Source organism: Lonchura striata, chromosome Z (genome assembly GCF_050655825.1).
Source record: "Lonchura striata isolate lonStrDom1 chromosome Z, ASM5065582v1, whole genome shotgun sequence".
In the NCBI taxonomy this organism is placed as follows: Eukaryota; Metazoa; Chordata; class Aves; order Passeriformes; family Estrildidae; genus Lonchura; species Lonchura striata.
Genome location: NC_140740.1, coordinates 56,307,162 through 56,329,537, shown reverse-complemented (window position 1 = coordinate 56,329,537; position 22,376 = coordinate 56,307,162). Strand labels below are relative to the sequence as shown.

Below are 22,376 nucleotides of genomic sequence, written 5' to 3'. Positions count from 1 at the left end.
AAGGCCAGGAAGGAGGCATGTTTGGACTATGTACAGCATGTGAGTACTCTCTTAGAGCCAGCAGGAACTTTGCCTGCTCACCCACACACACAAATAAATGCACTCAAATCTCAGACTCCTCTATCCCATCAAGAGATTAGTTTGATGCACTTGCAAGGTAAAAGAGAAAACTGCAGCTGCAGATAGAGGATTGCTGGTGGCTAAATTACAGTCCTTAAATGCAAAGGCACAATTTGGGCATAAGTATGGGTTGTACTTAAAGCAGAATCACATGAGACACCTGAAGATGTCAGACTGGAATGTACAAATAGCATGGAATGAGTGCTCCTTTCACAAAACTCAAGAGAACTACAGGACAAGTACCATATGTGAAACAGTGATGGCCAGACAGTGCAGTTCCCACATGGTGGGGATTGCCTTCTACTGATAAATAAATACAGTACCTATCTGTTCAGCTGAGTTGTCATAATCTTGATATAACTGAACAGCTTCACTGCATTAAGTACAGGCAGATGGTCATAAATATGCAACAAGAGCAGGATTAAAGAGAAAAGAAGTCATATCCACCATCTTAAATGTACACATATATTCACACACATGTATACACAAGCTTCTTAGTTTGCCGATGCATGCAGCCAGGATCTGCATAGTCCTGTTCCACAGTAACCCCTAAGAAGTCAAATTATGCAATATCGAGAACAAAATCTTCAGACATGTTTCAAAATAAGCAAGGATAAATTAACCCTGTGAAGGAAAGCTAATATAGTATGAAAAAGTCAGAGGAATGGGGACTGTTTAATGTACCAGGGCTTTGATGAGTGAATTTTCCACTCAGGTCAGAAATTTTCCAGGTCAGAAACCCATGTCCATTCCAAAGTTAATGCTATTGTTTTCTGATCTTTGAACCCTAACACCTGTCAATGTCACATTCCCAGAGGACAATACTGAGTATGGCATTTCTTTTACAAAGAAAATATTTACAGGCTTATCACTCCCTTAACAACATCCATCCTGTTGGACTACCAGAAAAGTCATTTAAATCCAACTGGAAGTTACTAGGGAAATGCTGTGAGTCTGAGTGTCATCAGACATGACTTTTCCTGTCAATTAGAGGTATCTGCCATAACTGATTACACTGGCTAGTTACTCTGGCTCTATGGGAGTAACTGAGAGAAGGATTTGGCTCCAATAATTAGAATGCAATCCAGTTCTTATTCATGTTTCCAGAATCCACCTTTCAAAAACAAATTTCCACGACACCTTGTACTCTCTATCTTAACTCTGTGTTTGTACAGAAAAAGGGCAAAATAAGAGTTTTTATAAACAAGGAAGTGGTCTAGCTCACTCCCTTGTGCAGGAAAACCCAGAAAAGGACTACTCTGAAGTCAGTTGTTCCCTGGACTGTGCCAAATATCCACCCCCTTTGCAAAGCAAAACAGAGCCTTTGGCTCCCCTCTCCTGCAGATCTGCATGTAGAGTGGGACAACCCCCAGGACCAGAGGGGAGCCTTGTGACAGTGTTGGAGCTCCCAGTCCCACCCAGCCTCCCTCAGCACCTGCCAGGCCCAAGTCCCCTCCTTGAGAGTCCCTGCTCTGAGTGGGTGTCACAGGAGATAGCCCTTTCCAGTGGCTGGGGAGCATGGTGCTGGATAAAACTGCAGCAAATGCAGACCAGAGCTTCTCCTTGCCAGGCTCTCACACACAAAGCCTGCCCTCAAGTTTCTGCTCCATGTAGGATGAAGTGTCTCTCCTCCTGCACAGGAGCCAGGCTGTCCAAAGGTAGTCCGTGACCTGCAGACACTCTAATTGTCACAGCTCCTACTGAACAGCCCTTTCCCCAGGGCAGCAGCTAATGCCACCAGATCAGTGTGCTCAAGCACAGTAAGAGGTTTTCTCTGATTACACTGTGGTAACATTTTCTGGCCACATCTGAGTGAGATTCAGGTTGTTTTCTCTGAGCCATGTATTAGATACTTGATCTAGCTTCTTTGACTTAAATAAAAGTCACATCTCAGAGAGCCTGAAGCTGAGCAAGGAGTTTGGCTGCACAGCAGTTGAGCCAAGAGAGATTCACAATGACCATCCACCAGCTAATGAAACATTATCTCTGCTACATAATTTCTGATGCTTCCTCATGTGCAGCCAGAACAGAAACTCAATTAACAAAGAGCAGTAGCAATTTTCAATGCAGAGGTGCTATTGTGAGCTTGCTGTCAGGAGAGGAGGGCTAAGACACAACTGTTGAGTAACAATCACAGCTCTGTTTTGCTGGTGGTGCTCCAGCCTGGGTTAGGTTTAACCTAGCTGATACCTCAAGGTCAGTTTACAATTAGAGACCAACTAGCCTGAAGGGTAAAGATAAGTGGAGTGGTTAAATAAAAGAGATTAGCATAGGCCAAATAATTTGTAAGAAATTATTAATCTTGCAAATGTTACCTTTCTGCACTGGTAGTGATTTTCACTACTTCAATTGGTATTTAAGTTATTGGCTAAGCAGTTTGTGGCAAACAGCCATGAAGTCATAGCTATTTCTGTAAGCAGTGCTCTCTGGGAGCCGTGGAAGCAAGCTGTTAGGATCGCATGACCCTGCTGCATTTCCTGATTGGATAAACAGCAGTCTGAAGACTGGGTTTCTGCAGCACACTATTGTGACTCTTACTCTGAAGTCTAATTCCTGCAAATTATCTGACATATCCTCAGAAGGTGGGCTGTAGATCAGAAATTTTAATCATTCTTTTAACATAAAACATTTAGAGGATGGATGTATAAAAGTTACAGGCTCTTGCATAGAAGAGGCCAGCACAGTATCCTTGTTTAATGCAAGCAGCAGCAGGCAGACAGGCTTCTCCACATAACACCCTTCTGCCTTGCCAGCTTTTGTGGGACCACCCTGATGCCTGGACAGAATTCACTCTCCAAGTCTGTTCAGTCTTTGCCTTCTCAAACAGGCCTGTCAGCAAGGTGGCTAATTGATACGAGTTGTAGTGTGGGATTCATGGCACGGCTGCCTCTGTGAAGGGATTCATAGGAGGGTGACAGTAGGAATCAGATGTTCAGTAGACAGTATGCTCACCAGGTATTGTAGCTTTAGTGTAAGAATAACTGTGCTATCAACATCCAGGTTGGCCTGCTGGGCATCCTATCTCTTTCATTTAGCCTCATTTCACATTCATTTTTCACAAACAATGACCCAGGCTGTAAGGCAAAGCAGAATTAGGGGATATTTCTGAGGATTTTTTAAATCTACTGACTAAACTAGATGCCTCTCTGTGAATATAGTTGTAAATATGTGTCTCTTCTTCAGCAATCCTTACATGGGAGCATTGAAAATTTTGGAATAGATAATAAGTTATGACATTCTAAACTATGATATTGAATATGTTTGTTTGTTTTCTTTTTAAGCTTGACTTGAAGCTAAAGATTAGTAAAAAATGTTTAAAAAACCCAGTAGATTGGATTAAATATATTTTTAGGGCAAAGTTAGATAGAAAAATGGAACTTTCTTGAATTTTGTCTTTGCCAAAACCCTGGTGACTTTATGTTTTGATGCGACATTATCTTAATATTTTTCTAGCCTTGCAACCAACTCTATGGCTCCAGTAACTGCCCTACTCTATAATACATATAGAATCTCTCTCTTTTGGATTTGCAAGAGCAGCTTGCAAAAATAGCATCCTTTTGGAGAATGACTGGAAATTGTTATAATTTAAGTTCCTTTTCTGTAGACTCAGTAGTAATCTCAGCAGTATTGCCTATGTCTGCAGTAAAGATATTTTGATATGAAAATCTGCTGAACAAAGTTCATGTGTCCTGTTTTAAAAGGAGGGTGACAGAACACGTCAAGAATGAGGAGGAGATTCTTTGGAAATCTTCATTTTGTTTTCCAGAAAACAGTCCAGAATGATAGGAACCATTCAAATTTGATATTTTGATTGATTTAAAGGGCTAAATTACTCTCTGTAATGAGAAACAAAAAAATAGCCACTGTCTAACAGTAGGTGCCCTCACCCGAGGTGGCATGATTTCAGACAGAAACATCCAAATACAAGGAAAGCACAAGACCAAAAGTGAGAGACATAGTGAGGGAAGAGTGTGGTATCTCTATTGCTAGAAAACATAATAGAAGAGCGAAGTATCTTTTTCTTTGTGTACGTGCCAAACATTTCACATGTGTGTTCTATTTACTTCCTATAGAGTTCACAGTAAAAGACTATGAAATTGTCCTCAAGTTAGCAAGAAGAAACTGAAGATCCCAGGGGACAGGCAGCATTAGGAGAAATACTGGAGTGCATTCCTTCATTTTGGGTTTTAACAGAAAGGTGCACAGTATTCTGTAGGTTGCTGTGTAAGTTGTCAACCTAAACAAGGTAAGGATGGAGAACTGGGAAATTTATTTACAAAAATATTCTCTTAATTCAAGCCTAAGATTACTCCAAGTGGGTGTTCCTCCCAGTCTGATTTCCAGAACTGGATGTCCAGCAGCATTCATTCAGTTAGGGAGGGGTGCTCAGGTATGGTTGTGGTGCCAACCCTCAGGGGCCAAGGTCTGACTCCAGACCCAAAGCTTAGGTACCAACAGCCAAAATAACAATGGAATAACTAGCATTGAGAGGTGCCTCTGCTGAATTTAGAACAAGCTTATATTAATGGGTGTAGGCTGAGGTCACTGAGACTGTGACTATGAGAGAGAGATTTCTGGCCCAGGGAAGATGTTCCAGAAACACAGTTATATAAAGAGTTATTTATACATTGTGTTTTGCCTTTTACAATGTTTTCTCAGACCCACATGTGAGGGGAGATGCACCAACGCCTGCAAAGGGTAGTGCCTCAGCACACCCCTTCCCACCAGCCAACAGTGTGCAAACATCAGCCCCCAGCAGCTGCTCCCTGGTACCACATCAAGCGCCTCAGAACAAGCATCTGCCAAAGCAGCACAGACAGCTTTTGGGACACCTTTTGGAGGAGACATCCTCTATTGCAGAAGGATGATGGACAGAATAACAGGACTACCACACAACCCTCATTTTTTTGGACAGCCAATGACACTGATTATTTTTTGTGGACACAGTCTGTGTGAAAAACTACTCATCTGTTGCCCTGCCCAGGAGCAGCAAGAGCAGGGCTGCTCCAGGACAAGGGCTGGGTGAGGAGCTGAGTGTGACCCCTGTGCCACCCCGAGGCATCCCACAACACCTAAACATATTGGGCAGAGCCTTCTGCTGGTCACAGGGTCCATTCACAGTCCTGGGTATTGCACAGAGACCATGTCCAGAGTCTGATATTTAAAGTGAGGTGAAAAACATTTGTCTTTCTCTTGAAATGCTGTAACCTTAATTAGTGTTTCCTTAATGCTTTGTAAAAAGCTCGTAGGTGAAAGACTGTGTCAGCACAAGATAATGGCATTACCAAAGACAGAGCTTAAACGTTAGCTGAACTCATTCTGAGAGGCTGGAGATCCCTTTGCAACTTTTCCAAATTAGTTAGCTAATTTTTCTTTGCATCAAAACATTATAACATCAGAGGGATGGCATTTTTTTTCTGTTATAGACTAGCCAAGGTCACATTCCACTGCAAAGTGATTGTCTTTCAATGCATACCATTCCTTGGGATAGATAAATAATGAGTTAATGTTTACAGGAAGTATTGACAACAGAAAATGATCTAAAAAATATAATATTTGTATTGATTTCACTTCATTGAAAAAAAAAATGCAGGGTAAACAGTAAATTTCATTTGGATTTCCATGCATAGGAAGACATAAGTCAGCAACTATTATCAGTGTATTTATGGTAACATCACTAGCATTTTCTTTCAATATCAAGTTGATTTTCCTTTAAAGGGAACTCACACACAGAAGTATTACTTAATACTTTTAAAGCAACAAAAGATTGCCTACTTCTTTAAAGCGCATGGGAACGCATGATATTCTAAAATGAACACAAGACTTCCTGCTTTATGTTGTGACTAATGTCACAACCTAAGGCTTTCATTAATAGCAGATGTTGCTTTCATCATTGAACTACAAAACAAGGATTGACAAAGGTTGCATGATTCCCATAGGAATACTTGTACACCCCATGCAGCCTTTCCATTCTCATAATGAGACCTCACTGCAGTGTTGTTCACTACATGCTGATCTGGCAAAAACCCTATGGCTAGGTCTATGCAGATGAATTTAGTCTGTGGTCTGGTCCAAACATGGCCAATTCCACTAATATCTGCATATCTGCAATTTGCAGAACTTGATCCTCTAAGTGCACTTGAAATAGCATATTGTGCCTTCCAATTAGTAAGGATTACAAGACAAGACCTAGCAGGTTGCTCCAACATCTGTACATTTATACTCATCCTTACAATGGCTAATTAAAAGCTATTCATGTTCCTGTCTTCTTAAAACTAGAGAGAAAGCTCCCTACTTCAGAAGAAACAGGTATGGTTTTTCAGGCTGGTTGATCAGATTATTCAAACAGCAGTCATAGCATGACTCAGGGCTTGCACTTATACCCAGAAACTACTGTTTGGACTGTGTTGGGAATGCACATTGTAACCCTTGCACTATTCATTGCTCTTGGTATGTGCCCTGCATTTAGTCTCTCCATGGAATCTCTCCAGGAGGAAATATTTTCCACTTCAGCCATGTACCCTTTGCTGGTAGCAAATCAAGTCCAGCAGCCCAAACTTTGAATCATTTACTCTTTTGATTTGATCCAAGATCTCCAAGTCTGTGAATGGACAAGACAGAGAATCTCACATATACCTTTCACCTTCCTGAAGCCTGAGAGTTACAAGAAGCAGTCCCCTATGCTGCTTCTTCTTGATAATGAACTTGCTTGTGGAAGGTAACATTGTAATATTAATTAATGAAATTGAAAATGAAATCTATAAATATTAAAAAAAATACTGTTCCACATGTGTCTGTGACTTCTTTTCTTTGTTGTTTTTAAATCTTCCCACTAATATTCTCTAGAAGAAGTTGCTGTTTATTCCCCCATGGCCTTTGTTCTTGCAGGTCAGTGGCACTCTGTGTTAGCAAAGTCCTGGAGCGACCTCTGCACAGTGTGAAACTGGTCCCTCTGATGCTGAGAGCCAAGCCTCTGTTGGGTTGGACCTGAAAGCTTTTCACACATGATGACTAAACTACTGTTTTCTCCACTCTAAGAGATACTTCCTTTTGCCCTTGGGTTTAGTATTTCCCTTCTTACCAGCTGTCTCTTTCTGTTTTTTAGAAATTGGTTATATCAACCCCTCTCCACACACTTGGGAAAACTCTGCCATAATTTGCTCATTTTCATTTAAAATTGTTTGCACTTAACATAAAATCGTCAAATTTGATGCAGTCCACTTTGGCTGACAACACATTAGGTTGAATTGAAATGAAAAATGACAAGAGTAGGAGTGTGCTTCTAGATGGGGACAGAGGCATTGGCTACGCCTGTGTTTGAGATGTCCCCCTCCTCCTGAGAAAGGTGCTGCATAAAGCACAAAATAAACAAACCAAAGGAAACATTCATTAGCTTTTCATCTCAGATTGCCTCGGGCACAGGAGCCAAAATGGGTTAATGACAGAAAGGCTTTTAGACTAAACCAAGGCAAAAATGATCGCTCTTTCGAATGTGATTCCTAGGAAAGTGATTTGGAAACCAGAGGGACAGAGGCATTGAGTAAGCTGTCTCTCTGATACATATCAACAGAGACCTTCACACTGACTGATTATAATGAATACAAAGTTGACATTAGCAGAGACAAAAAGTTACAGGAGCAACACATTGCCTTCAACAATTCCCTTTGTCCTTGAAAATTTTCTCAGGATCAAAAGGCATTAATTTGGCTCATCCAGAGGGCTACACAGGTAGAGGTTTCTCTGGAAGTCAGAAGCATTTCACTTCCTAGAAAGATCATAAAACATCTCTAAGTCATGTGCAACTACTTTTACAGATCTGTGGAAATCCAAAGGGGACTTTACAAAAAGCTTGTGCAGCAGTGCAGGGCCAGGTTCAGCCCTGGCACTGGCTCTGCCAAGCCCAGGGGGGAGGCTACAGAGAGAAGTCACTTCATACTGCTAAGGGTGGTTAGAGCATTTATTTTATTTAGGATTTCCACTTTTTTATGCACTGCCCCGGGGATAGAGCACCCAGCAGAGGGTACTTTTGCAGAAGTAGCCCATCCTGAGGAGGGCAGGAAAGCTATGTCCTCACCAGTCTCTTCCTGATGCCCAGCCTGTCCCACCCTGCACACCTCCACTCCACTTTGCTGCAGCGAGGGGAGCAGGGTCTGCCTTCCTGCCAGACACCTGCATGCCTGGGCCTGTGCCTGTCAGATGTAGCCAGCCATGATATTTAGATGTAAAGCAATGTGGTAAAGTAGAGCACTTTATAAACCCTTTCAAAATCTCGTAGCTTGCTGTGAGATATGGAGCCAGCAACAGCAGAGCATAACATCCATTGTGTGGGTTTCTCAAGCTGCTAAAGCATAAAACTCATATAAAAAGAAGGTGGTCTTTTTGAGTGGAACAAACATGGTTAAATGCTTGTAAATGGCTATCAGACTTTGTTTTTTTCTTTGCACTAGTCACTAACCAATCAGTCCTTGTTCCATATTTATGCAGCCTTTATTCCCAGCACATATAAATTAAAGTATTTGGGAATTTTGTTTGAGTAAAGTTAAAAAAAAAAGAAGAATACGTTGGCTCACAGAACCCCAATGTTTTCTGTTACAGTAAGCCTGTGAAGCTGGGTAACAACAGCAAAACAGTTGGGATGGCGAAGTAAATTAGTAAAATCAATTACAGTAGATTATGGGATATGTTACTCTGATAAGAAATGAGATTTCACAAATGCAGAAGTAATTAATTCTTCCAAAGTAAGGAAACCAAGAAGATTCACTGAGTTACATATCAAAACTGATGCATACTTTGAGAACACATCAGTTTTGGCTTGTTTTGCAAGATACCAAGTGCCTCAAGCTGCTCTGACTCTGTGCTGAATAGGCCTGTCTCTGTGCAAAGCACATGACTGTAAAGATGACATGATCAGAGCACAAGCACTCTCAGACAATTTGTTTCTAGGTGATCTTGCAATTATCTTTCTCACTTGTCCAAAACAAACAAACAAACAAACAAACAAACAAAAAAAAGAGAGAAAAATAAAAAAGCAAGAATTATTATAATGGCATCTGCAAAATAGAATGAAAAAACTCCTGGGGAATACTCACCTGATTTTAAGAGTACTAGGAGTTAGAACACAGCAATATTGCATGCACTGACCATCGCTCTCATATCTGCAACTTGAAAAACAATATTGATCCCTTAGCCTTGAGGCACAAATTCTTAAAGCCCCTGTGCAAAAGTACGTGATGACACACATGACTGGAGGTTCCCTTAGAAACAAAAGCAAACAGGGTTTTTATTTTCTCTCTGCTGGACCAACCTGACCCTTAACATGCCCATGAACCCACTAGCAGTGGATAGTGCAATTTTCTGATCCATCTGTTTTCTTGGGGACAATTCATCCTCAGTAGCCATTAATTCTGTAAATGATTTTGGTTGCAGAGTAAGGAGGAAATTTATTAAAGAGATCAGGAATTTGTTGCACTTTTTTTGGTTGATATTCTTGTCACTGATATTCTCAGTGACAAGCTTGAGAGAAAACATGAATCATCCTTTGATTACCTTAGTTTTTGTGTCTGTTTTTTTACCAGCAGGTTATCTCTTACTAAATGTCACATTATATGACCCTAAAAGCTTTATTCTTTTGATGTAATATTCAATTATTTACTTAAATACCTTATCAGCTACAGAAAACCAAATTGTGTAAAGCAGCAACTAGAAATACTAGAAGCCTCTGAGAAATATAAATATTGATTCTAGACAGAGGATGAACTACCTAGCTTGGATAGAGTCACATCTAGCATCAGCCTGCTGCCATCTATAACATGAAACGTTGAAGTTAAATTCAAGCTAAATTTGCTGAGTGGGTAGAAACTGATCTTGTGGCAACCTAATCTTAGGTCATTAGCGGCATTCTTGAAGTTGCCTTTTTTCTTCCACTGACAAATTCTGTTCCCTGAATGTGGTCTTTTATTGCAAGCCTGTCTTCTTTCTGTTCTCAAAGTGTCTTGTGAAGGTCCCAGCCTAGATGTGGTATGAGCCCTGTTACAGGAAAAGCAAAATAAATTTTAAAAAGAAGCCTAATAAAGTAAAGGGCTTGACAGCCATAAAACACCAACTTCTTGGTATTTTTCTTTTTGAGTAATTAGAAGGCCCATCTCTGACTTTCCTATTCTATACAATGAAGAGTTCACTTTTCGTAAAGGATAAAGGATATTAATAATCCCTCACACAGCAAGCAAGCAATGGATGTTCAGCAACTATTTTGGAGTTAGTGATCATCTTCTGAGCTGCTCTACTGTCAAAGAAGAGATTACCAGGTGTACTGTGATTTGAAATTTCTTGGCACACCTACCTTAAGGTATAAATAATATGAACAGCACCAAGGAATAATTACCACCTGACATAGCACACCTTGTCCTTTGCACAGAATTCTATTGATTCTAGGCTGATTCAAATGAATGTAAACGGAAAAAAGGCTTCAGGCTCAGTTTTCCCTCATGTGATCCCTATCCTTTTATAGTAATTTCTATGAACACGCTGTAAATAATTACCAATCTTTCTACTTTGTGACTCATACCTAACTAGTCTTGTTTCTGTCTACAGCATATGGTGCATGTGGCTAATCAGGGCCCTAGTGTGCCATTGATTTCACTTGAAGATCTTTGTTTATTGGACATTGAAGTTGCACTTGATATATTACAGAGAGACTGAAAGAATTTCAACCCCTACAATCAAGCAGCAAAATTTCAAGGAAATGTTAGTCTTAGGCACATATCTATTAGTACTGTTAAATTAATTGGTAATCTTTTTTTTTTCTAAAAATAAAAGCTTTTACATCAATTGAATGCTATTTTTAATTTTAAAAAGTCATCTAGAGCAGTGTGAAACAGGTTTATAACATAAAAGCTCTCATCAAACATTTTAAAGATGAAGGGCTGATACGTGTCCTATCTCGCCTTGACAGTTACTGCACAGCATAATCTAGTGCTGCCAATCAGATCCAAACAAAGGAAACAGCAGTTGTCTGACTGTGAATCACTTCTCACCTCAATTAATATAAATATTGAGTTTGCGCAAGTAGACTTGACAGTTTGAGGCATGCCCAAATTTTCTGTGTAACTGTGTAACAGTACTTAATTACTGATACTCAATACTTGGACCTAGCACTGGGGGTGAAGTCAACAGTTAAGAACTTTGTTTTGTGAAACTGAGGGCTTAGCAGAAGGATTCAGTTTCTTTTGTAGAAGTTTTGGAAATAACATATAGCTGTAGATAGAAAGGCTTCTGGTGGACGCCTTCCTTGCATTACTGAAGTAAATTCTCTTCCCTTCAAATCCACCTCACTCATGTTTGTTACATATACTCTAATGAATGCATCAACTCTAGTAAATATTCCCCAGAGCAAAGGATGCCTAGGTTACATCTACAGAGTATGTGAGCAAACCAAATCTCAGTACAGCCTTCAGTGTGTTTATAGAAGCAGGAATTGTTTCTAAAAGTTGTATTTATCCAGTAAAAGAGAAGAAATATATTGCATTAATAATACATCCAACAATTTTTTTAATTTCTTTTAACATGCTTGCAGATTATCTGCCATTCAGTTAGAACTAGTTAACTCGGATGAGAAATCAGCAACCAGGTCAAAAAAGCCCACCCTGACAAAATCCATTCCAAATAAAGTATCTGCCCAAGTCTGACTCTAGGTAATTAGTGCAAATCTGGCAAAGGCTGATCCTAGATTCTGAAAGGCATGATTGTCTAATAGCATCTTATCAGACTTACTAAAATGCTGTGGTGGTCTCATTTCCTAGACAGTGGAATAGTGTCAGCAGGAAAATTACTCCCAGAAGCAGCCCTAGTTAGTCACCTCACCTTCTGTCCAGGCTCTTAATCAGCAAAGATACTAAAGTGCCTTGTGATCCTTATTAAAGGGGTTCTTCTGGGTTAAGATCTGCTGACAAGGACAGGAAAGAAAGCTTTTAGTTTGGGTATCTGAATGTACAAGAGAAAAACAGCTTCTGAGTAAAACAGACTGCTCAGGACTGTTACATTGTCTTGAAAGGGTGTATATATAACAGAGTTTCAGTATCTTTAAAACAACTCTCAAACCAAAGCTGACAAAACTAATTGAGTAGTTTGATTTTCAGCAATCCCAAATACCCACTCTTGCTTCACTTGCAGGTGCAAATAGTCAGCAAGTCTGTAAATTGGACCACTTAATTATGGGTATAAAAAATGTTCCTACTTGTGTGGTCTGACGAGGGGGAAACACAATTTCAAGCTAGCATCTGTAACCAAAATAAATGTGTATGTATGTATGTGTAAGAGAAAAAACAGCAAGAAACCATTTATGTGTTTGGTAAGATTGTAGCAGTGAGCTACTTACATTGGGTATTTTGCTTTTACATTTCAGTTTTGGTCATGGCACATACAGGTGTAAGTGCCTATATGATAACATGTCACACACCAGCCCACTTTGCTTGCGTCATTTTTGTGGTTGTGGCGTTATGCACATATGTGTGTCAGTCTTTGGTGGTCACATATGAATACTGAGAGTCTTTAATGAAATAGAAAAACAGTCTTACCATGACAGAAGAGTTGCACAAGTTTTGTTCAGCTTATTGATCAGCAGTCCATGTGGTAACCTGACCTTCTTTAAGTGTCTAAATACAAGTAACATCTGCTGGCAGAAGCAACCTTAATGAGGTTGAGTAGAGGTCAGATAAAGCTGGATATACAGGAATAAAATGAAGATTTTTGACCGTTAAGACAATTAGTCTTTTGAGAAGACAGAAAACAATGTAGAGGATTTTTTTTTCTAGAAAAAGAAACAAAAGTGTTTTAGAAATAGTTTGGACATATTTCTAATATAATCATTCACAAATGATGGGGCTTAGTGAAAAACCCAAGAAGGGGTATTCAGTAGCCTTTGCTATGCTTTAGGTCCAAGTTAAGGGTCACACACCATCCAGAGTATTTTGGACTTAAGGGATTTTACTATGATTCTCACAGAACTGAAGGTTTCGCACACAAAGCCAAGGCGTGGAGGTAAACAGCTGTGTTGTAGTCCCACTTTCTTTCTTTTCTATGCTTGTTTCTTGTCTATGCTGTTAGAACCACCACATTCTAGAAATGGGCAACTGGAAGAAACATCAGCAAGTTATTCACACAGGTCAGGGGAGCATGATTACATCACAGACTGCATGATGTGTCCCATATTTTTGCCTGATGTGTTCTTAAAAATTTCCTTTACAGGGGAACTCCATGCTTCTGGAAAGTTGGTTCCAGCATTACATTGCATTTGCAATCAGACTATTTTTCCTAAGATTTACTCTAAATTTAAGTGTTGAATTGAGCAATTTCTTGAAGAGGTAGATGAAATATTCTGTAAACAACTGCAAGTCTCACAATCACTGGGGGATTGTTCTTGTGAGAAGCTTCAACTTAGCACATGTCTGCTGGAAATTCAGCATAGTGGGAAAGAAACAGCCAAGGAAGTTTCTGGCATGTGTGGAAGACAACTTTCTCACACAGATGGTGTGCGAACCAGTGAGGGAATATGCTGGTTAACAGCAGCCAAATATGAGCCAGGGTGTGCCCAGGAGGCCAAGAAGGCCAATGGCATCCTGGCCTGGATCAGCAATGGTGTGGCAGCAGGACCAGGGCAGGGATTGTCCCCCTGTGCTGGGCACTGGTGAGGCCACACCTCGAGTGCTGTGTCCAGCTCTGGCCCTCACTGCAGGAAAGACACTGAGGAGCTGGAGTGAGCCCAGAGAAGGGCAATGGAGCTGGGAAAGGGTCTGGAGCACAAGTCCTGTGAGGAACAGCTCAGGGAGCTGGGGGTGTTTAGCCTGGAGAATAGGAAGCTTGGGGTGACCTTTTCACTCTCTACAACTGCCTGAAAGGAGCCTGTGGCCAGGTGGGGGTTGGTCATTTCTTCCAGTCAACCACTGATAGAGTAAGAGGAAATGGCCTGAAGCTGCACCTGAAGATGCTTAGATTAGATATTCAGAAAGATCCCTTCATCAAAGTGGTTGTTGAACACTGGACCAGGCTGTCAGTAGTGTGATGGAGTCACAGCCCCTGGAGGCATTTAGAAGACATGTAGATCTGGCACTTACCACATGCTTTTGTGGTGGACTTGGTAGTGCTGGGTTAATGGCTTAAGTCAATGGTCCTAGAGGTCTTTTAGAATATAAACAATTCTCTAATTCTATGGTTTCATGGTTTTACCCTTTGTGGAAAAGGGTAAAACTAATTTCCACCTTCTTTAGAATAAATTTTGTGGGTCTGCAAAGTTTTAACATCTTCCTTCTGTCTACTTCCTACACTAAACAATCCCAGTTCTCTTAACCTTTCTCAGAGGTTCATGTTTTTTAAACCTCTTATCATCATGTTTGAGTTATCATAAAATACAGCGCCCAAATCTGGATGCAGTACTTCAGCTGAGGTTGCACCAGTGTCAAATACAGCAGCATAATTATCTCTCTTGTCTTATACTCAGCACCCTTGCTAATATATCTCAGAGTGACATTTGTCTTTTCTGCAGGAGCATCACATTACTGTGAAGACAGGCTTGAAAACCTGATGCCAGAAGTTTCAGAATCCAAAAGGCACAGAAAAGAAGCAGGAGGGTGGGATGAGGGTGGGGGTAGGGATGGGTGGGCAGGGGTAGCTCGTTATATTGCAGTCACATAAAATTGGGCCTGGCTCAATATCCTGAAATGTCTTGTGTTGTCAGTTCTGACTAAAATCAGTTAACCTCTACAGAAAAGCCTCATTTAATTTGCACCATTGAGTGGAAAACCTCTAGCAGTAGAGAAATGAGCAAACACTGGAAAAGACATTGAACAGCAGAAATAACAATGATAATTTACATTAAAAGGTTATCAATTTGTAAAGCTCTTGAGGCAGATGAACCCTTGCAGAAGAAGTTCTGTGAAATTCTGCAAAACTGGGGGAACATTTTTTAGAATTGGGTTCTGGAGGAAAGCACAATGTACAATTTATATGGCATGCCAAAAAATACCCTGCAAACTGGAGAGGTAACAGTTTAATGTAACCATCTTAATAGGGTTATTAGCAGCTCTTTAATCTGTGGCCCAGTTAGTGATGGATTTCTGCAAACTGTGAGAGCTTTTTTAATTCCCCAGGTCCCCCAAAGCATGATGCTTAATTATATCAGTCATCCCATGTACTCCTCTAACTGAGTTTAAGAATGACTTGTAACCTTAGCAAAATCAGAAAAGTCTGACTTAAGAAAATGTAGGATGTGAAATACAGCCAGGAGGGTAAGGAGACTGCCAGTCATTTGTGAATAAAAAAATATTTCTCTCCATTTGAAAATTTATAATTCCAGTGTATTTTTTCAACAATAAATGTCAAACAGAAAGAGCCTTCTCTGCTCCCCTTCCCCGGACCCTGACAGTCTGAGAAAATTTCTCTTTTAGGCCACTTGTGTATTTAAAATGTAAGTCTGACTGATTTTACAAGACAGAAAGAAAGAGTGAGGGTGTCATTGTCTTTCAGAACTTTTATCAGGAGTTTGGCCAGGACTGTCACCAGTAATCAGCTTGCTAGCTTAATGAGAGACTTCATGAGTATTGAGTTACAGAGGTGGTATAAGATGTCTGGAGTGTCTAAGGATCCACAGCAGACAGAGGGCACGTCTTAGGAAGAGAAGCAGGAAGACTTGATATAATTGTTCCAATTCATTCCCTTTCAGAGAAGATCTGAAGGAAGAACTTAACACCTGCACACCCCATTTCTGAAGTGGGAGAGTTGCTGTTTTTACCAAAGTGCTGCTATTAAAGCACCATCTCAAGGCAGTGCAGCTGAGGTAGACACTTCAAGCTGGGCCCCTGAGAATGAGCAGCAAACAGCTGCATAGTCTCTCTCACACAACAAATGCACTTGGAATAAAGACTCAGGAAGAGGAAGTGCCATCTTTCCTTACAGCTGAGGCTATCAGATGCACTGAAGTGACATGTGTTCTCCTACACGACACAGTCTGTGGCAGAGCCCAGCTCAGCCCTGTACAGAGTTTGTGACTTCTCCACACTGTAATATTGTGTAGCATTGACTAAACTGACCTTTCATCCTAAAGGCCAGCCTTGACCAGCTAACAAACAGATCACAAAATATGTGTAGTGTGAAAAAGTATTCCCTATTTCATGTATTATTTCATAAAACATTCCTATGAAACTTACCCAGGTGAGTAAGAGAGCCACAGAGTGAGGCTAGAGTTATTTTCCACCCAAACAGGGACATGCTGTTATAATAAATGATAAGTCTAAACAAATATTACCCACCCATATGTTTATGCTTTTCCCTCAAAACATGTGTTCTTGGGTTGTGTTAGTAATTTAATTACTGCTTAGGAATACAAACAAGAAGATGGAACTATCTTAAATTATTGGGGTTTTTTCACATTGAAATTTTATGGAAGTGAGAGATTCCGGCTTCAACCTTCCTAATTCTGCTGTATTAAGAAGGTGGGGAGAATACTTCCCTGTTCTTAATCTCTTTTTATCTTTTCTGGTATTAATAAAAAGTTCTTTTTTGTGCATCTTGTGCATCTTTACCTTCTGGATAATATTATTGTCTCAAATTGACATGTATTTAGCAAAACTTTTATGAGTGATCATTTGCCTACTCTCTAGTTTATACAGACCTGTAATGTTAACAGAAATTCTCTGTGTTCAAAGGCCAGAAAATGTGGATTATTTCAGAGCTAATGGCATTTGCACCAGGTGAATTGAATTTTTGAGCAACGTCTGGGTGATTTTTTTAAACATGTTTTTTTGTATCAGTAATACATTCATTTAGATTATGTTCTAGCAAACTCAAGACACCAAAGTATAGGATCAGGGAGAGCCATGCAGCCATATTTACAGGTTGGTTGTTAGCAAGTTCTCTGCCACCCATTTGACCCACATTAGATAGATAGGTGAATTTCAGACATGAAAAACAATCCACATTGAGCTCTGCCAAATAACCTTTGGTTGCACAGAAATTTCCTGGGGTCAGCCATGCTGGCTCTGTGTTTGTAGGAGTTCAAGTGCACTGCAGAAAGGGGAGGGAGTGCCTTCCTCCTCCTCCTCAGAAATACCCTGTAGAGGCCACAAGTGAGATTTTCATCCCTTCAGATGGATAAAAAGGATAGGAAAGTGGCAAAACTTCCTTAATGAGCAGACATCTGGCATTAGATTTTTCTTTCTGTTCATTGAGCCTGTTTTAGGAGACAGAATTGTGAATCTCAGCTTCACCTGGTACAGGATATGCTGCTCAATAGCCAAGAGTGTTTGTTGGATTTGCAACATGTTTATTTCTCCATTTAAAGTTTTATTCTAGTTCTAGAATGGTTTCCAAGTAGAGAACAGCACTTGCAGGTGGGCCAGCGGCTGGCTGGCCATAAAATGCAGATTGCATCTAGTACCTCAGGTGAAAAAGCAGGAAGGGATGAGAATTATGTCTTGAACATTTCCTCTCTTTGTATCTGACTTGGACAATGTTACATGGACATCAAATGCTGGGTAATGGGGTGCCAGGGAACCAGAGAAGGACAGGGTTGGGAATCAGTTTGTCAGTAAGCGGCTCATATGCCCATGTCCATCTCAAGCAGAGCACCCTCAAACAGGACATCCAAGAAAGAGGTGTCATTAGTTATGATCAAAAATATTGGCCTTCCTCTTTAATACAAATCTGCTTAAAAATCACAACTCAGCCTAAGGCTGACAAACCTCTGCCAGCCAATGCATCTCATGGCAGTGGGACCCAGTACCATTTCTGGTGTCAGTAGTGCTCAGCTTCCTATGAAACCCCAGACAGTCTTACTGGGGTTTATGTGTCTTTGTTTGTCGTATACTGGGACAATATTGTAATTGGGTCTGTAGTACAACTACAGACCTCATAGATGTGCTTTCAGAATCTCAGATCCTGATTTCAATCACTGCATAGACACAATAGCACCTCTGACACAGTGCCTCCTTTGGCAAATAACTCAGCCACTTTAATTTAAACCTCATTTTCCTCATCATAACAACATGGACAATTATGTACCAACTTAAGACATTATACTGACTCAAGACATGTATGCACAGTATTTAGAATCCATGCATCCTGCCTGCACCAAATCCTGACTTGCTTGTCTCCTTGAGTTCTTTTTGGCTTGTAAGCTTCTGAATCAGGATCCACATATAGCACCTCATAAAATTATGACCTGCCCTAGGCTCTTGGTTCTGTACCAGCACAAACTTTAACAGCTTTAAATGCTGAAAGGAATAAGTGGAAACACTCTTGAATAGTTTAGAGAACAGTATGCAGCTTTTAGAAGCAACAGGGTGGGCATACATTGCCAATAACCCTGAGAGAGCAGTGTTTGTACTACACAGCAAATCTGGAAAGGGCCATCAGGGGTGCAAGGCAGGGGAAAGCCTGGCCTGACACTGGCTTACTGCTGTCAGCCTGTACAGCAGGAGTGAGCTGTAACAATCCGGCTGCTACAAAGCAAACATAATTCAAGGGGAGGAAAAGTGAGCACAGACACAGTATGATTCAAAGCAGGCAAGTAAGCTGCTGCATTAAGTCTTCTGAATGGAGTTTCCTGGAAGGACCCCTGAGCATGACCCTCAAGCTTTAGGTTTTTGCCAAATTTATTTGAGGAGGAAGGAGGGCGGGAGGAATGTTCTCTCGAGGGGAAAAAAACTCACCCCGCTAAAGCTTTCTGTTGCCAGGGAAGGTCAGCGAAAATTCAGGAAAACTCCTTTTTATGTTCTTTATGATGTTTACTCTTGTGCAGAGCCAAGAGAGGAATGAGAAAGGCTGCAGCATGATGCAGGGCTGCAAAAGCTGTGTGTATTTAATAGGGTGACATAAATGGTGTGTTTCTCTTTGCCGTCTGCCGAGTGCTGCGGAGAAAATCTGTCCCAAATAGACAAACGAGAAGCCATGGGAGTGTCGGCTGGCTCTCGTCAGCCGGCGTGCCCCGGGCCAGCCCGCGGCTCCGACGGGAAGTACACAGCGGATGTTTAATGAAAGGGCTGCTGCGGCTTATCTCCGCGAGCAGGGGACTTCTTTGTGAACTCGCTTGCTTTGAAAGATATGTGGCCCACTATGCTGGTATTGTTGGCTCTCGCTTTAAGCGCAGCCACATGATTCACATAGGAGCTGTGCGCTGCGTCTGCCAAGGAAAGCTTCCCCTATTCTCTCCCTGGTTGGGAGTAAACTCGGCAGAAGGTCATCGAGGTCACAAGATCTGCCTGTTATTGCATTTTACAGGAAGGAAGAAGATACGTTGTCTTTAGATCAGTTTATCAGCTGACTTTCCTGTGAAGAAGACTGAGGCTATTTTCCTGTGTACCACCACCCCCGTAATTCCCAAACGAGTGTGCTCTGTTTGCATCTCCTGTCAGCTCAGCTGTGTGCATTTCTGAAACAGCCCAGTATTAAGCAAACAAATAAAAAAGCCATTGTGAGACATCGCAGAGTCCACATCCCTTATCAAACTGCCTGACAGGCCGGGATAAATCTCTTCCTCGAGGCTGCCTGTCATCTCCCTCCCTCTCTCTCAGCGTCAATGCACAATTAAATCCGTTGTGGTGAAATAGACTCAGCTGATAGTTGTGGAGAGAGTTACTTACATGGATGCTGAGAGCAGCGAACAGCCTAACAGACTCCTCTGCTTTCCAGGCAGTTTCTTTTGAGCCTGCCCCTTTGAAGAGTCATGAGTATTTGGTTTTGTTGGATTTGGGTTTTTCTGGTTTTGTCCTTTAAAGTCCCAGGTTTCTGAGGATTTTTAAAAAATAAGCTCTCCTTTTTCTGTGCAAGGGAGCAAGCAGAGTGCAGAGCTGTCTCCTCCCTGCCCAGCCTCCTTTGAGAGGTCCCTGCTTTCATAAGGTTTTCGGCTGGGGAATGGTTGCTTGTTTCCTCCCTGTGCACACTGTGACAAATGCATTTCTGTGACCAGGAAACTGCAGATGTTACAGATGCACTAAGGCATATCTCATTAGCTAATTATTCTTAATCTCTGAAGGATTGCACATATTGAATAATGCCATTCATTGAGTAACAGTTGAAGGGAAACTTCCTGGCTCCAAAGCATATAGGGTGGCAGCTTTAATTGTGTTTTCTTTTCCTACATGTGTAAAGATAAAATAACCCTCCAGTGCTCCCTTCTTCTAAAGAGTGCTGGTTAACATAGCAAGAATTGGCATGACACAATAAATTTGCTGGTTTTCAAATGATCCTGTTTTCTGGACTGCAAAACTGCACTGCACAGGAAAACAGCTACTAATATTTAATAATACCCACTATGGTTTTTGCAACATTGATCTGGTTCCATTTCTGCAGCTCTTATATTTACATGGAAAGCCTTTGTCCTCTAGTTCCAAGGGTCTTCACACTTCTATAATGATCCAGAGAGGAGAAGGATCTGAAGAAAATGTCAGTGAAGATCCAATCTCATTTACAAGCCTGCAGAGGAAGGATCATGACTTATATCATTATTCCCACAGCATTTTCACTACCTGTGAGATGAATCCATCTTTCCTAGTTTTTCAAAGTCGAATGTCTCTCTGAAAATTCTTTATACCCTAACCTAAAATCCTACATCCAGGACCACATCTGCAGTTCACAGTTATGGGAGGCTGAAACAATGGGCTTCATGTGCAAGTTTTGGTCTATGTTTATACTTACAGTTCTCTTATATTTTAACAATCATGCTTGGTATATAAAATATATATATACATATATATATATATATATATATATATATATATATATATATAGAGAGAGAGAGAGAGAGAGAGAGAGAGAGAGAGGGAGAGAGAAAGAGAGAGAGTGAGAGAGATGTGGAAGCATTACAGATACATCATCTTTATTCTCAAATAATGTTCCTTTATTGAGTTCTGGCAGCTGGATTGGTACTGAACCTTGTCAGTAGCTGACTGGATATTCCCCACACTAGTTCAGAAACTGCTCTCACAGTTTTTAGTGTGAATGACTAATTATGACTGTCAGAATATAGCCCTTAAACATGAAGACAGCATTTTATAATACAAAGGGTATGTGATCATTCTGACAATTTAAAAAAAAAATTTAAAAAATAAAATTTAAAAAACCTTGTACTGCTCTGTCTATTCTACATTATTTGGAAATCTAAATTGGAGTATTTAAGAGACAATTATAACAAAGCTGAAATGGGAGGCAAAAGAAAAGGAAAAATCCTTCTGAGGTTTATTATTACACAAATGGGGTTTGGTTTGAACTCTTTAATTTGCCACTTGCCAGCCTACATCTAAGAAGCAACCTTGTTTGTATTTCAACAAAGAATCTCATTCTTTTTTTCAATAAAAAGACCTGGCAATAATTCTGTTGGCACTAGATGAAGAGTTTGCTTATTCCGCTGGTGATGGGTTCTTTTGTTGTTATCTAGTTTAATGAAAACTTCATAAAAAAAGACTCTGGAAGTTTATAGATAAAGCTTATGTACATTTGTTCAGGTCATATGCTAAGGGGTAACTTCTTATTTCAGAAGTCATTGCACTAGGGAGAAATATGGTTAATACTAGCACTTTTTGCAAGTAGCAGTCTTTATTCAGAAGCTGGAACAAGTGAAGCAAACCACAGGGCCTGAGGCAGGCATGTGAACAACACAATTTTGACTTTACAGTAATTCACTGCTACTATTATCTTAGCAACCTTTCAATAGAGTCCTGCAAAATCCAACAGGGAGGGGATTCCTTTGCTCTTTAAAGCCAACAAAGTCCTAAACAGCTGTCTCTTTGTACAGGTTTTGGATTTTTTTTTTTTTTTATTCATTCCAAATCCTGTAAAACAGAAATTGTTCTCTAATTAACATATTCCTAAAAGAATACGGATTTTAATTTTTTTTCAGCAATACTGGCCAAAGATTTTTGAATTTTGCAACACTTTTACAAAATGTGGTGCCATTTTTCCCAGTATGTCTGCCACTTGTCAGGTTCTGCAGTTTGTCACTACTTCTTAACAGCTTTAAATTCAGGGCTTTTAAAAGAACACATAGAGCACAATGGTCAACTGAGTGCCTGCTTGCAGCAAAGGTTATTGCTGAATGTGTTTCTCAGCTGTCAGTTGTCAGTGCATCCCACCCACACCCAGAGAAGCACAGATGGAGGGAACGTCCTTGCTGGATCTGTGCTGACCTTTCAGCAAGCTGGCTGGAGCGAGAGGATGAGGCTGCTGCTGGCCTGAGGGAGGCAAAGGTCTGTGGGCAGAGCCAGCTCCTCTGT

At 40.6% G+C, this 22,376-nt stretch overlaps 1 long non-coding RNA gene across 5 annotated transcripts in view; it reads right to left on the bottom strand.

Annotated features, from left to right (window-relative positions):
- Window positions 1–22,376, bottom strand: part of LOC146763845 (uncharacterized) — a 155,241-nt gene that overhangs the window by 68,903 nt on the left and 63,962 nt on the right. The gene's annotated exons all lie outside the window — the stretch shown is intronic.